Genomic DNA, 13,365 nt, shown 5'->3' with positions numbered 1-13,365 from the left:
AGAGGGGAAGGAGAGAGGGCACTTATACTTCGCATTGTATTTTTCCTCCTTGTAATTAAAATTTTTGACAACAACAACAAAAATGAGTAAAATAAAATTTTAAAAATAAAATAAAACCTAGCATTTGGTTTACTCCTCCAATACAGCACATTATGTCAATTAATTGTAATTTATCTTATATATCTTTTCACATCATGAGATCTCCAGTTTCCTGAAGTCAGAAATTGAATGTGATTGAGTCCTTGTGTTCTCAGCTATTCAGGCTGGTCTGAGATGTGGTAGGTATGAAATAAATGACTGTTTTGTGGATAAACAAATAAATGGAGGTGATGAATTGCCATAATCCAGATTCTCTTGTAAAAAATGACATATTCTTATAAAACAGCCAACTGACTTAGAGAGGTTGAGTCGGTTTTTTGGTACAGCCCAATCTGGCACATAACATTAGGGGAAAAAAGCATTCCTTTCCTGGATTTCATTTTTAATTCACCATTTCATCATCTAGTTTTTGAAGGTACAGCATACATCTTTATTGAATAAATAATGAATGAATACTTTTTCATCTTATAATTCAAAATTTCAGAGTTGAAGGTAAAATTCTTATGAGGATAGTCAGAACTAATAATATTCACGGAGAATTCATATGTGCCTGGCACTGTGCTAGGCATTTTCTATGGATTTATCTCATTTAAATCTCACCACAGAATTTAACTTAGATACTAGTCCTATTCCCATCATACAAATGAAAAGAATAGCGAGCAAGAGAAATAACAGACCCAGGAACTAAACACAGGCTGTGTCATGCCAACTGCCCGATTCCCAATTATTGGGCCACCTTGTTCTCTGAGGAGCAACACACTGACTGGAAACATTTCAGATTCCTTCTCCTAGTTGCAGGGTTTGCCTCTGTAAATCCCTGAAATTTGTGGTAGCAAATGTCAACCGTAAAGTTTATGCAATATGTAGCCTTCTGCAACTGAAGTCTCACTGGCAAGTTTCAGGCTCCCAGTCCATTAAGCCAAGTTTAGTTATTCCTACATCAAATCCATCTGTTGCTTTTCTTCCTGCAGCCCCAGATCTGAAAAAGAAAAAGAATTGCATGACCAAGATAAAATATTTCTTTTCTCTCTACTGAACAAATCAATTGGGACATAGCTTACTTCGTGGAAGTGTGTGTGTGCGTGTAGAAAAAAATTTATTTTCTAGAGCAATGTCAGATCTCGTTTTAAAGCAATTTGTTCGTAACAACAAATGAATGCTTTCTTATAGCAATCTGGGTAAAATACCTCATTGGAAGAAGAGAGATTGGCAAGGCCAGGAACACTAAGACAGCCTTTTGCCAAGTGAAGCATGTTGGTTCTTTTAATCTATAATTCAATTGCTCTCCTGGCTCAGCAAAAACACTTGAGAAGTCTCTGAGACCCTTCCGTTAAGTGTATTTTATGAGTGTGGTCTAAAATGTGGTGAGCCGCACTGAAAAAAAAATCATTGAGTGACGCCATTCAATGACTTGCCTCAACAACACACACAAGTAGATTTAAAGGAAATTTGGAATCAACAATAAGATGATTCATTCGTATGCAACCGTTTTTTCATTCCTGATTTGCTTAGCAAAGGAAAAGATTTAGATGAATACATTTGCCTTAAAAAGAATAATTCATAAGTCCCTATTTCACAGGTTAGGAGGATGAGATAATGGGGAGAACACATGCAATTTCTGCTTAGAATGGCAATTTAGAGTTAATCTATTATCACTCTAAATATCATAGGTAGTGGTTGCATGAGAAAGAACAAACTTGCCTGTATCAGACCTTCTAAGGCTTTCAATTTGCCCTTAATTTTATAAGCACGTCTACAATAGGCATATATGCCAAACCAGGTAAGTGAATATAGTGAAATATTATGAATCATTAAATTATAGTCGATGAAACTATAGAAATGAACATGAAAGCTTTTAGCAAGAACTCAGATGACTTCCAAGGATCATAAATAAAATGGAGGAAAATATAAAAGAATTTTAATCACAAAGTTAAGGTTATATAAAAGTACTTTAAAAATTATTGTACCTCCCTAGTTTCTAAAATATAATTTGGATTAACCCATAATTTGGATTCTGAACTGGGCTTCTAAATTTGGATATGCTATACAAGATAAGATGGTATTAGATAGAATTTATAAAACTCTGATCAGCTTTGAGGAAAGGAAGATTAGTTTGCATAGAAGTGTAACTAAGATAATAAGTTGTTTTCTCCCAAACATATTAATTTACTGTGTACGTTATGGGAGCTTATCATGTTTAAGAAATAAGATTATAATATTAAATATGCCAGAAATGCAATGTCTTTGGTAAGCTTTCTCATTTTTATATCAACAAATTCATGCAATATTAAAAAATTAGCTCATTAGCAAAACCATTTTAGCAAAGCATGCCAAGGAACATAACACTCTATAGCTTCGTTTGCAAATTATCCCAACTGTATAATGGAACAAGTCATGGTGCTCTTAAATAAATGAGATTTTTAATCCCAATAGTAGAACGAAGGGTTCTGAATCTGAAAAAATCCCACTATGCTTTATCACAAAATTATTCTGCTTTGACAGTGTTTCTGTTGAGAAATGTTATTAATTCTTCTCAAAAATAAGACTACAACTATTGAGAAGACATGTGACATGAACAGTTATACTACTACCTTAAATTTTTCTAAAAACTTTATTACTTTAATATTTAGAATGAAATTCTTATTGGTAAAATATGCGACTGGTTCATTAAGTCGTTTATATCAAATGCAGTTTATGAAAGTGGCTTATTATTAGGAAGGTAGTAAGAAATTGGTTGTTATTTAACACAGGATTGATCTGGGAACAAATTGAGAATTGGTTCTTTCTAAAAGAAAAAATGTGGGGTGCCTGGGTGGCTCAGTCAGTTAAGTGTCTGACTCTTGGTTTCAGCTCAGGTTGTGAGCTCAGGGTCCTGGATCGAGCCCAGCATAGGGCTCTGCTCTCAGTACAGAGTCTGCTTGTCCCTCCCTGTCCGCTCCTCCCCCCACTCATGCTCTCTCTCTCTCTCTCTCTCTCTCTCTCTCTCTCTCTCTCTCTCTCTCGCTCTTGCTCTCCCTCTAAATAAATAAATAAGTGGTGCATGGGTGGCTTAGTCAGTTTCCTGGCTGCCTTTGATCCTGTCATGATTTCAGGGTCCTGGGATCCAGTCCCCACATTGGATGCTCTGCTCAGCAGGGAGGCTTCTTCTCCCACTCCCTCTGCCTATAGCTCTCCCTGTTTGTGTGCTCTCTCTCTCTCTGTCAAATAAATAAAATCTTTAAAAAATAAATAAAAATCTTTAAAAATATGCTTGATTAAAAAAGAAAAAAGTAGTAAAGACAGTAACAGTTGAGAAAAATCTTTTAAGGTTGGGAAGAAGTTTTTACAGAGAACTATGCTGAAATGAAAATGTCCTAAGCAACTACATTTTATTGGGGGTTTTTTATTTCTTTGAGAACGGGCAACATTACGCCTTGAAGGTACTGAAATCTTCATAAATATCTTCAGCTTTGGACAAACAAAAACACTAAACAAAAGCAGCCATATCCTAGAGCTACCTTAGAATCATCCAGAATGTTTTAAAAGCCCTCAGTGTTCCTGACCAGCCTTCTTACCTCATTGCTGCTCATGGTAGCCCTAGCTCCTGTAATTATCAGAGCCTGTATGGAGAAGAAAAAGTTCAATATGAATCAAAGGACCTTAGTAGGTATTCTTGAATTCAGAATGTCTAGAAGATCGTCTAGTACCATGATTTATTCTGTTCAAGTCTGACTTGAAACAAACAAACATTGGCGACCGTGTTATACATCAGTCCTGGTCGAAATTTTTTCATTCTCCTCTCAAATTTCTTCATTCTCCTCTCCTTTTTCCACATCCTCCTCACTGATTAGCAAAACTACTTATATGCTATCATAAACTAAAAAAAACACACTTTTTTTCTGATACTCTACACTGTACAACACCATTAACTAATTAATTTTAGATGCAGACATTTCCCACCCTGATTTTAAATGCAAATAATGCTTCAAAGATTTTGTATTGGCTCCATTTTGTTCATGAGCTAGGAAAATTAGATTTCTATCATTGAACAATGAAACAATGTAGATAAGAAAATTGCAGATATAATAGTCTAAGGCAATTTACTGGGAATAAAAGGAACTCTATGAATTTGATAAGATAGCCAAAGTGGAGAATTCATACTGGTCATAGTTCATCTCAACGTATTCCAATTTCTAGTGTTATTTTACTTACATATTCAAGCAGGATAAAGCCTTTGAGAACACACAAATATACACATGGACACACATGCGTGCATGCACACACACATACAAACACACAGATTATCCCTTATAAATAAAAAGGAAATAAGGGTGGGGGGGAGAAGAGACTTTGCTTTATTAAGATTAGCTAAGAACACATCCCACTTCTCATTAAGTAACTTGAAGTTTACTTCAAAAGGAGGCCTGGGATACAGCCACAGCATGAGGTTCCATCAGTTTGCAAACCACTTTGTTCTATCAAGGTGACACCCTGAGACCCAGTTCTATTCTTTTAGATGTGGTATTTGGCAGAAACCCAGTTCAACCCTGACACAATTTTAGATGAGCTATTATCATCATTTTTTTGCCAGTCATGTTTTCTTTGATGGAGAACCTATAAACCTTGAGAATGTCCTAGAACCAAGAATTGGGTAATATGATTTTGGGGAGAATGAGCATTTGGCACCATTGACTTTTATTTTATTCACTGCACATGGTAAGTCAGGCCTATTTCTTTTTTTAAGAATTTGTGTCTGAGGACTCAATTTTATTTGCCCCCATGTATGAATTTGTAAAGATGGAGATAAACCCTCCCCACCTCCACCCCCACCCCCAGCCTTGTCCTTATTACTTCACTTTTATATAAAAGCCACCTCACAGCAGGTTCAGATCTGGCCTAGAAGACTGAAGCCACATGATCCCTTGTCACTACAGGAAATAATTTTGTGACATTTTACACTCTTAAGGGGGCCATTTTATCTGTATGCGTACTTGCCCAACATCCCAGTCACGCTGTATTCACTCCCAAGGTGCCATCTGAGCCCTGAGTTATGCCACAGGTTCTTCACATCTAACTACTACAAAGAAGCAATTTGTATCAGTTTGAGAAATTCTGCATGTCAAGTCCCACTTCATAACCACCTCAATCCCACCCATCATGCCAGGATATTCGCATATACATTAGCGTATTAAAGGCTTTTAGGCATTTGGGCCAAGATTGCTAATTGTCTTCCAGTACCCATGTTCCCCTCACTTGCTGTAAATATAGAATCCCCTATTCCCACCTGGGTTTTGTGAGGCCTCTTACCCCCACAGCTCTGTCCATCAATTACCCTTCCTAGCCTCCCTTCCACCTGGTTGTGTTCATGTGACTCAAGCAACATGAGTGGAAGTAATGTGTGCAATTTCTGGATCACTTCTTTATTTATTTTAACTTTACATTGTATACCTAATTTATTTTTTTAATAATAAATTTATTTTTTATTGGTGTTCAATTTGCCAACATACAGAATAACACCCAGTGCTCATCCCATCAAGTGCCCACCTCAGTGCCCGCCACCCAGTAACCCCCACCCCCCGCCTTCCTCCCCTTCCACCACCCCTAGTTTGTTTCCCAGAGTTAGGAGTCTTCCACGTTCTGTCTCCCTTTCTGATATTTCCCACTTATTTTTTCTCCTTTCCCCTTTATTCCCTTTCACTATTATTTATATTCCCCAAATGAATGAGACCATACAATGTTTGTCCTTCTCCGATTGACTTATTTCACTCAGCATAATACCCCCCAGTTCCATCCACGTCGAAGCAAATAGTGGGTATTTGTCGTTTCTAATGGCTGAGTAATATTCCATTGTATACATAGACCACATCTCCTTTATCCATTCATCTTTTGATGGACACCGAGGCTCCTTCCACACTTTGGCTATTGTGGACATTGCTGCTAGAAACATCGGGGTGCAGGTGTCCCGGCGTTTCACTGCATCTGTATCTTTGGGTAAATCCCCAGCAGTGCAATTGCTGGGTCGTAGGGCAGGTCTGTTTTTAACTCTTTGAGGAACCTCCACACAGTTTTCCAGAGTGGCTGCACCAGTTCACATTCCCACCAACAGTGCAAGAGGGTTCCCTTTTCTCCGCATCCTCTCCAACATTTGTGGTTTCCTGCCTTGTTAATTTTCCCCATTCTCACTGGTGTGAGGTGGTATCTCATTGTGGTTTTGATTTGTATTTCCCTGATGGCAAGTGATGGGGAGCATTTTCTCATGTGCTTGTTGGCCATGTCTATGTCTTCCTCTCTGAGATTTCTGTTCATGTCTTTCGCCCATTTCATGATTGGGTTGTTTGTTTCTTTGCTGTTGAGTTCAATAAGTTCTTTATAGATCTTGGAAACTAGCCCTTTATCTGATATGTCATTTGCAAATATATTCTTCCATTCTGTAGGTTGTCTTTTAGTTTTGTTGACTGTATCCTTTGCTGTGCAAAAGCTTCTTAACTTGATGAAGTCCCAATAGTTCATTTTTGCTTTTTTTCTTTTGCCTTCATGGATGTATCTTGCAAGAAGTTACTGTGGCTGAGTTCAAAAAGGGTGTTGCCTGTGTTCTCCTCTAGAATTTTGATGGAATCTTGTCTCACATTCAGATCTTTCATCAATTTTGAGTTTATCTTTGTGTATGGTGCAAGAGAGTGGTCTAGTCTCATTCTTCTGCATGTGGATGTCCAATCTTCCAAATTCGTTCTATGAGGCCAGCATCACCTTAATTCCAAAACCAGACAAAGACCCCACCAAAAAGGAGAATTATAGACCAATATCGCTGATGAACATGGATGCAAAAATTCTCAACAAGATACTAGCCAATAGGATCCAACAGTACATTAAGAAAATTATTCATCATGACCAAGTAGGATTTATCCCCGGGACACAAGGCTGGTTCAACACTTGTAAAACAATCAATGTGATTCATCACATCAGCAAGAGAAAAAACAAGAAACATATGATCCTCTCAATAGATGCATAGAAAACATTTGACAAAATACAGCATCCATTCCTGATCAAAACTCTTCAGAGTGTAGGGATAGAGGGAACATTCCTCAACATCTTAAAAGCCATCTACGAAAAGCCCACACTAAATATAATTCTCAATGGGGAAGCTCTGGGAGCCTTTCCCCTAAGATCAGGAACAAGATAGGGATGTCCCTCTCACCACTGCTATTCAACATAGTACTAGAAGTCCTAGCCTCAGCAATCAGACAACAAAAAGACATAAAAGGCATTCAAATTGGTAAAGAAGAAGTCAAACTCTCCCTCTTCACCATGACATGATACTCTACATAGAAAACCCAAAAGCCTCCACCCCAAGATTGCTAGAACTCATACAGCAATTTGGCAGTGTGGCAGGATACAAAATCAATGCCCAGAAGTCAGTGGCATTTCTATACACTAACAATGAGTCTGAAGAAAGAGAAATTAAGGAGTCAATCCCATTTACAATTGCACCAAAAAGCATAAGATACCTAGGAATAAACCTAACCAAAGAGGTAAAGGATTTATACCCTAAAAACTGTAGAACACTTCTGAAAGAAATTGAGGAAGACACAAAGAGATGGAAAAATATTCCATGCTCATGGACTGGCAGAATTAATATTGTGAAAATGTCAATGTTACCCAGGGCAATTTACACGTTTAATGCAATCCCTATCAAAATACCATGGACTTTCTTCAGAGAGTTGGAACAAATTATTTTAAGATTTGTGTGGAATCAGAAAAGACCCTGAATAGCCAGGGGAATTCTAAAAAAGAAAACCATAGCTGGGGGAATCACAATGCCAGATTTCAGGTTGTACTACAAAGCTGTGGTCATCAAGACAGTGTGGTACTGGCACAAAAACAGACACATAGATCAATGGAACAGAATAGAGAACCCAGAAGTGGACCCTGAACTTTATGGTCAACTAATATTCGACAAAGGAGTAGACTATCCACTGGAAGAAAGACAGTGTCTTCAACAAATGGATCACTTCTTTAGAAAGAGGCTACTTCCTTTCCCCTCACTTAGCTCTTTTCTGAAGTCAGGGTGAAGGTAACAAGCAGCTAATCCAGATTCAGTGATAAAATTCATAACTTCTATCTGCTCTGGCTCCTCTGGCCAACTCCGAACCAAATATGAGAGAGAAATACATTCATATCTTATTTAAACCACTGTAGTTCTGCAGGTTAGCCTGCACTTTAAATAATATATCAAGCTGTAAAGAAAACTGTTTAACTATTAATAACTTAGTGCAACCAAAATTTATGATGATTGAGCTAAAAATTCCAGTGAAAAACTAGCATTCCAACAACATGGTGATTTAAGGAATGGGAGAAAGGAACTCAATTGTATTTCAGAATTTGTATAATTTTCAAATACATTCTAAGTTATCAACCACATTTATTGTTTACCCAGGCCTTTAAACAGGAATTTTATATTGTTTTGTTTTATCTATTTTCTTTGATATATATATATATGTATATATATACACAAATATATAAAGTAATTTATATATATATAATGAGTAATATAAGTGTTGATTATAAAGGACAACAAGAAAATGAACACACATGAGAATTTAATCAAAGCTAATAACTAGAACCTAATTAATAACTTCCACATACTTAAGTGTTCCTGATCTTCTAATACCTTCTATCACCAGCCCAGAGGTACTCAGAATCCTACTATTTAAGAAAATAAATCAGAAGTATGTTAGCATCACTTGTAAATCACACATAGAAGCTAACCACGATTCAGATTTTGGGGCTAGTTCTAAACCTTCAAACATTCTAAGCCTTGTTCTGTAAAACACTGTATGAATTCCTCCCTCATAGATCTACTTCAAATTTTATATGTGATAAAGAAGGTGAAAGTCCACCACTCAAAGCTTCACACATAGTGGATGTGTTGTCCATTGACTGGAAAAGAAGAGAACTGGAAGAAAAAGGAAGTAAGGGGTCAGGTCTTTCCAGTCCAGCCAAAGCAGAACAAATGTTGAGCAGATAACCAGGGCTTTGGCTGGCATCCTTGTCTGTGAGAAAGTAAGAAACTGAGCTGTGCATGATGGGGCTGATGAAGACAGATTATCCCCTTTTGTGATCTTGGATTCTGCTTTAATGTGATGTAATTACTGATGCATATAAAATGCTTAGAATAGGGCTGGGCATAGAATCAGCATAATTCAAATGTTTGTTGAAACTGCTATACTTGGGTAAGGATGTAGAAATGCTACTCTGCCATACATACAAGTTGTTCCTTTCAATAAAGGTCATTAAAATGTAGAGTTAGACCTTTATTTATTTACACCAAATTGTTAGGATTTAAACCACTAGAATCTGCTTATGTTATAGTAATTTATACTCTAGTGACTCACTCTAAGTAAAGGGATCAGTGTTACTTATATTTATCTAGTTTGGTGATGCATCCCCAGTGCCCATCAACATGTCTGGCATACAGTGGATGTTCAACAATATTTACTGAATAAATCTCTAAGAAATCAAAAATTTCCAGAAAGTTTCCCTAGTAAAAGCATCCAAGTTGCTCTCTGCCTTTGGAATAACAAATATACAAGTAGGTAAGAATAAATTATTGTGAGTCAGAAACTGTTATGTTTGACTAATGGTACTAAAACCTGGCCGCTGAACAGAATTGTCTGGAAATTTATAAATACAGACTCCTGGGTACGACACAGGAGAAACTCAGTCAGTAGATCTATATTTTTGTTTATATTCCTTAGTTGAAGTCAAATTTTATCTGCAACTTAATAATCTTCTGTATAAATTAAGTCAAAAGCAATTGTTAAAATATCAATTGCACAATCATACTTTTTCATAAAAGAATAATACTCCATTGAATGAATATACCATAATTTACATTACTTTTTATTTTCACTGAACACTTAGGTAGCTCACATTCTTTCTATCACAATAATATATTTAGAAGTTAATTGGAAAAAAATTAGTTGGTACATCTAAAGAAGGTGTATGTGTTGACAAAGTATTTTAAAGTATATTTTTGCAGGGCACCTAGGTGGTTCAGTCAGTTAAGTATTTTCCTTCAGCTCAGGTTATGATCTCAGGTCCTGGGATTGAGCCCTTCATCCTGCTCCCTGCTCAGTGGGGAATCTGCTTCTCCTTCTGCCTCTCCCCCCACTCACACTTGCTATCCCTGTCTCTCTCAAATAAATAAATAAAATCTTTTTTTAAAATTAAAAAAAATAAAGTATGTTTTTGCTCGAGTTTTTCCCCTGCTTTGCTTTGCCTGAGGTTTTTTCTAGGTTTATTAAAATCTATCTCCTTATTTGTAAACTATCCAAGCAACTGTCAAGACCTGGGCCATATTTCTCCCCCACAATGCGGTGGGAGGAATGTTACCAGAGTAAAGAGATGAGCGAAATGAGTTACTTCTATTTCCATTTTATAGGGTATCATTTAGCTCTTCCATAAACATACCGTCAAATCCTGTTCTACTTTTCAAAATATCTCAAATTCTTCTGCTCTTTTCCAAAATACTGTGGTTACCCAAATCTAGAACCTCAACCTCAGACCTGGAGTACTGAGGAGAGTAATTCTTTATATCAATCTTGACTAATCTCTAGACTTTGAATTTCTACGCCAAACCAATTCATCCTGCTACTAATGTAAAATTTTCAAAAAGGCAAAATTGGAGCACCTGGGTGGCTCAGTCCATTAAGCGTCTACCTTCGGCTAAGGTCATGACCTCAGAGTCCTGGGATAGAGCCACACATTGGGCTCTCTGCTCTTTCGGAGCCTCCTTCTCCCTCTCCCTCTGCCTGTCACTACCCCTGCTTGTGCTTGCTCTCTCTCCCCCGCTCCCATCAAATAAATAAACAAAATCTTAAAAAGAATCAAAAAGGCAAAATTATGATCCATTCAAATATAAGATGAACAAGCATCAAAGTGAGGGAATTAATGACTGAGGGAATCAATGGTAAAAGTAGTTCAAAGAACAGAATAGAAATACACATATATATGTATAAGTAGGCACATGTATACATGCATATGTGTGTATAAAAAGTCAGGAATGCTAAACTGGAGTTGCTAGTAGACGCAAAACTGATTAACATCCTACAAGGTGACAAAATGTTGTGTTTGGGTTCATTTTTTTGCTAGAGAGCTGAAATCAATTTTATCGAAATTTATTTGCATCACCATCAGATTTCTACAACCTAAGTTCTTTCCTTACAGAGTTACAATATAGCTTAGCCGAAAGTTAACATGCACAATCAAAGGTGCATATTCCTACACAGAGAAGCCCACCATTTCACTGAAAAAACACCCAGTGATCACTTCTATAGTAAGTTGTTTACAATTACTATATATTTCTGTTTCAGCTTTTAAAATACAGTCTATGTCATTCCTCTCCCCCTGCATCCAAACTAATTATCCCAGAATACATCCCCCCTCAATCCAGGTCAATTTTTGCCATGTCCTAGACACTCCATAAATTTCTGCTTCCACTAACTCAAACTCCCTTCAAAGTAATTCAGTCTACCTGTGTGGTAGGTCCTCAGCACACAATACTGAGTGGATGTATTTTCTACCATCATGGGGATTTACAGTCTAAAACTCTTTTCTCTTTTCTCTATGAACTTAACTACTCTTAATCCTCAGTATGCAGAATTCCTCTACTCCCTTCTCCAACTGCACTGGCCAACACTAAGCCACACAATAACTAACTCTGGCACAGATGGAATGTGTCATGGGGGTTTTGAATTCCTGATCGGTCTACAAAAACATTTAGGACAGGGACCCTGCCTTAGCCTTTTATTTTGAAGGACATCTACAACATCTACTGCTTTTTTGGTTTAAAACAGATATAGCTGTTCCTTAAGATGTAAGGATGATGTGTAAGGACTCAATGATTTTTCCAGTCTCTCTGTCTAAGAGTTTTTGGAGCACTTTTGCTATCAAACCTTTTTGATGTAGCTAATTGAGTTTAATCCCAATTTGTGATTCAAGAAACTTTGATTTCAGAGTGATAGCTGTCATGTAAATATAGATTAAAATGAGCATAAATATGCAGGTGCTGATCTATAAAAAACATCTGTACTGGGAAGCCAACCACTTATAAAACATCAACGAAGGAAATTTTCTGAAGTGAGAGGTAGAGCTGGTGACAATCCAAGTGTTTGATAGAGAGACAGCTATTCCCCTAATCCCTTAATTTATTAAGAGCTTCCCCTCACAGTGGCAATCTTATTCTCTTTTGTTAAGAATAAGTAGGTAAAAGTTACACATCTCTATGAGGCTGTGCATTTCAAAATGAAAGTAAGAGAAAATACAGTTCCACAGGGTTAAAATATTAGCATAAAGCAATTTCAAGTCCTTGGTATATTATTATGGGTCTCTACTTCGAACAGTCACAGTCTCATAAACCAGATCCTGAATGGTTCAAATATTTTCAATGGAAATAAAAGCTATGACCTGAATGCAAAATCAAATGAGCATCTACCATTGCCCGTATATGTTGATAGTTGTATCATCTTGTTAATAACTCTTGAAAATGAACATGGTGCAAGCTTCGGCAAGAAAACTATTTTTTAATTTAAAATCTGGTGCTCTAATGTAAAAGTTTCATAGAAGGCATATGCATCCCATTACTTTCCAGTAGAAGCATAATACTAAGTTTAGGTAGAGTCAAATTGCTTTCCTCATCAGTTAAAGGTAGATTATTGGGAGTAAAATGACAATGAATTTGCACTTAGGACTTGAAGGTATGAGATAATCACCTAATGACTACATTAGAGTAAGGAAGAGCTTCATTTCCATCTGTCCTTAGTCACCTAATCTAGTTGACTGAACACCATAAAGGCTGAATCATGAAGGCAAATAGGCTAAAATAGAACATATATGCAAAATGAATTTTTAAAAATTATCTTGCTTTCTTCCTGAGCTCTCTTCTTATGTCTCTCCTTGTTCTCACTGTGAGAATTGGAAACAAATTCAGTCAACAAACAATACAATTTGAAGTGATGGGAGCTGAAGTTGTTTAATTTTCTGCAGTTTTTAAAATCCAGGCTAGTAGTGCTTTAACAATTCCTATGCAAATGAAAAACCAATACATTGGAGCAAATTCCTGAAAGTAAAGTAAAATTATCGCTGCTGAAAACAATTCCCGAAACCAAAGATTTTATGACTGGCTGACCCAGGTAACCAAAGCATTAGAAGATTTACCACCAAGAAGAAGAATTAAAAGGCTACCTATTCTCTGTAAAGATTGGAATAGCAGAAATCTGACTGAAAATA

The 13,365-nt window shown here is 36.7% G+C and overlaps 1 protein-coding gene across 8 annotated transcripts in view; it reads right to left on the bottom strand.

Moving 5' to 3' along the window:
- Positions 1-590: 590 nt before the first annotated feature.
- LOC129502078 (proline-rich protein 18-like) overlaps positions 591-13,365 on the bottom strand; it is a 440,312-nt gene continuing 427,537 nt past the window's right edge. For 7 of the 8 annotated variants that reach the window (XR_008662882.1, XR_008662879.1, XR_008662887.1 and 4 more), the window contains 2 exons: positions 3,654-3,698; positions 591-1,078 (listed from right to left, as the gene is read on the bottom strand). The gene's annotated coding sequence lies outside the window, so the exon portion shown is untranslated. The remainder of the gene's footprint in view (positions 1,079-3,653; positions 3,699-13,365) is intronic. The other variant, XR_008662883.1, reaches the window with a different exon arrangement.

The sequence above is a fragment of the Nyctereutes procyonoides genome, unplaced genomic scaffold, assembly GCF_905146905.1.
Source record: "Nyctereutes procyonoides isolate TBG_1078 unplaced genomic scaffold, NYPRO_anot_genome, whole genome shotgun sequence".
NCBI lineage: Eukaryota > Metazoa > Chordata > Mammalia > Carnivora > Canidae > Nyctereutes > Nyctereutes procyonoides.
This window is presented reverse-complemented; position numbering and strand designations above follow the sequence as displayed.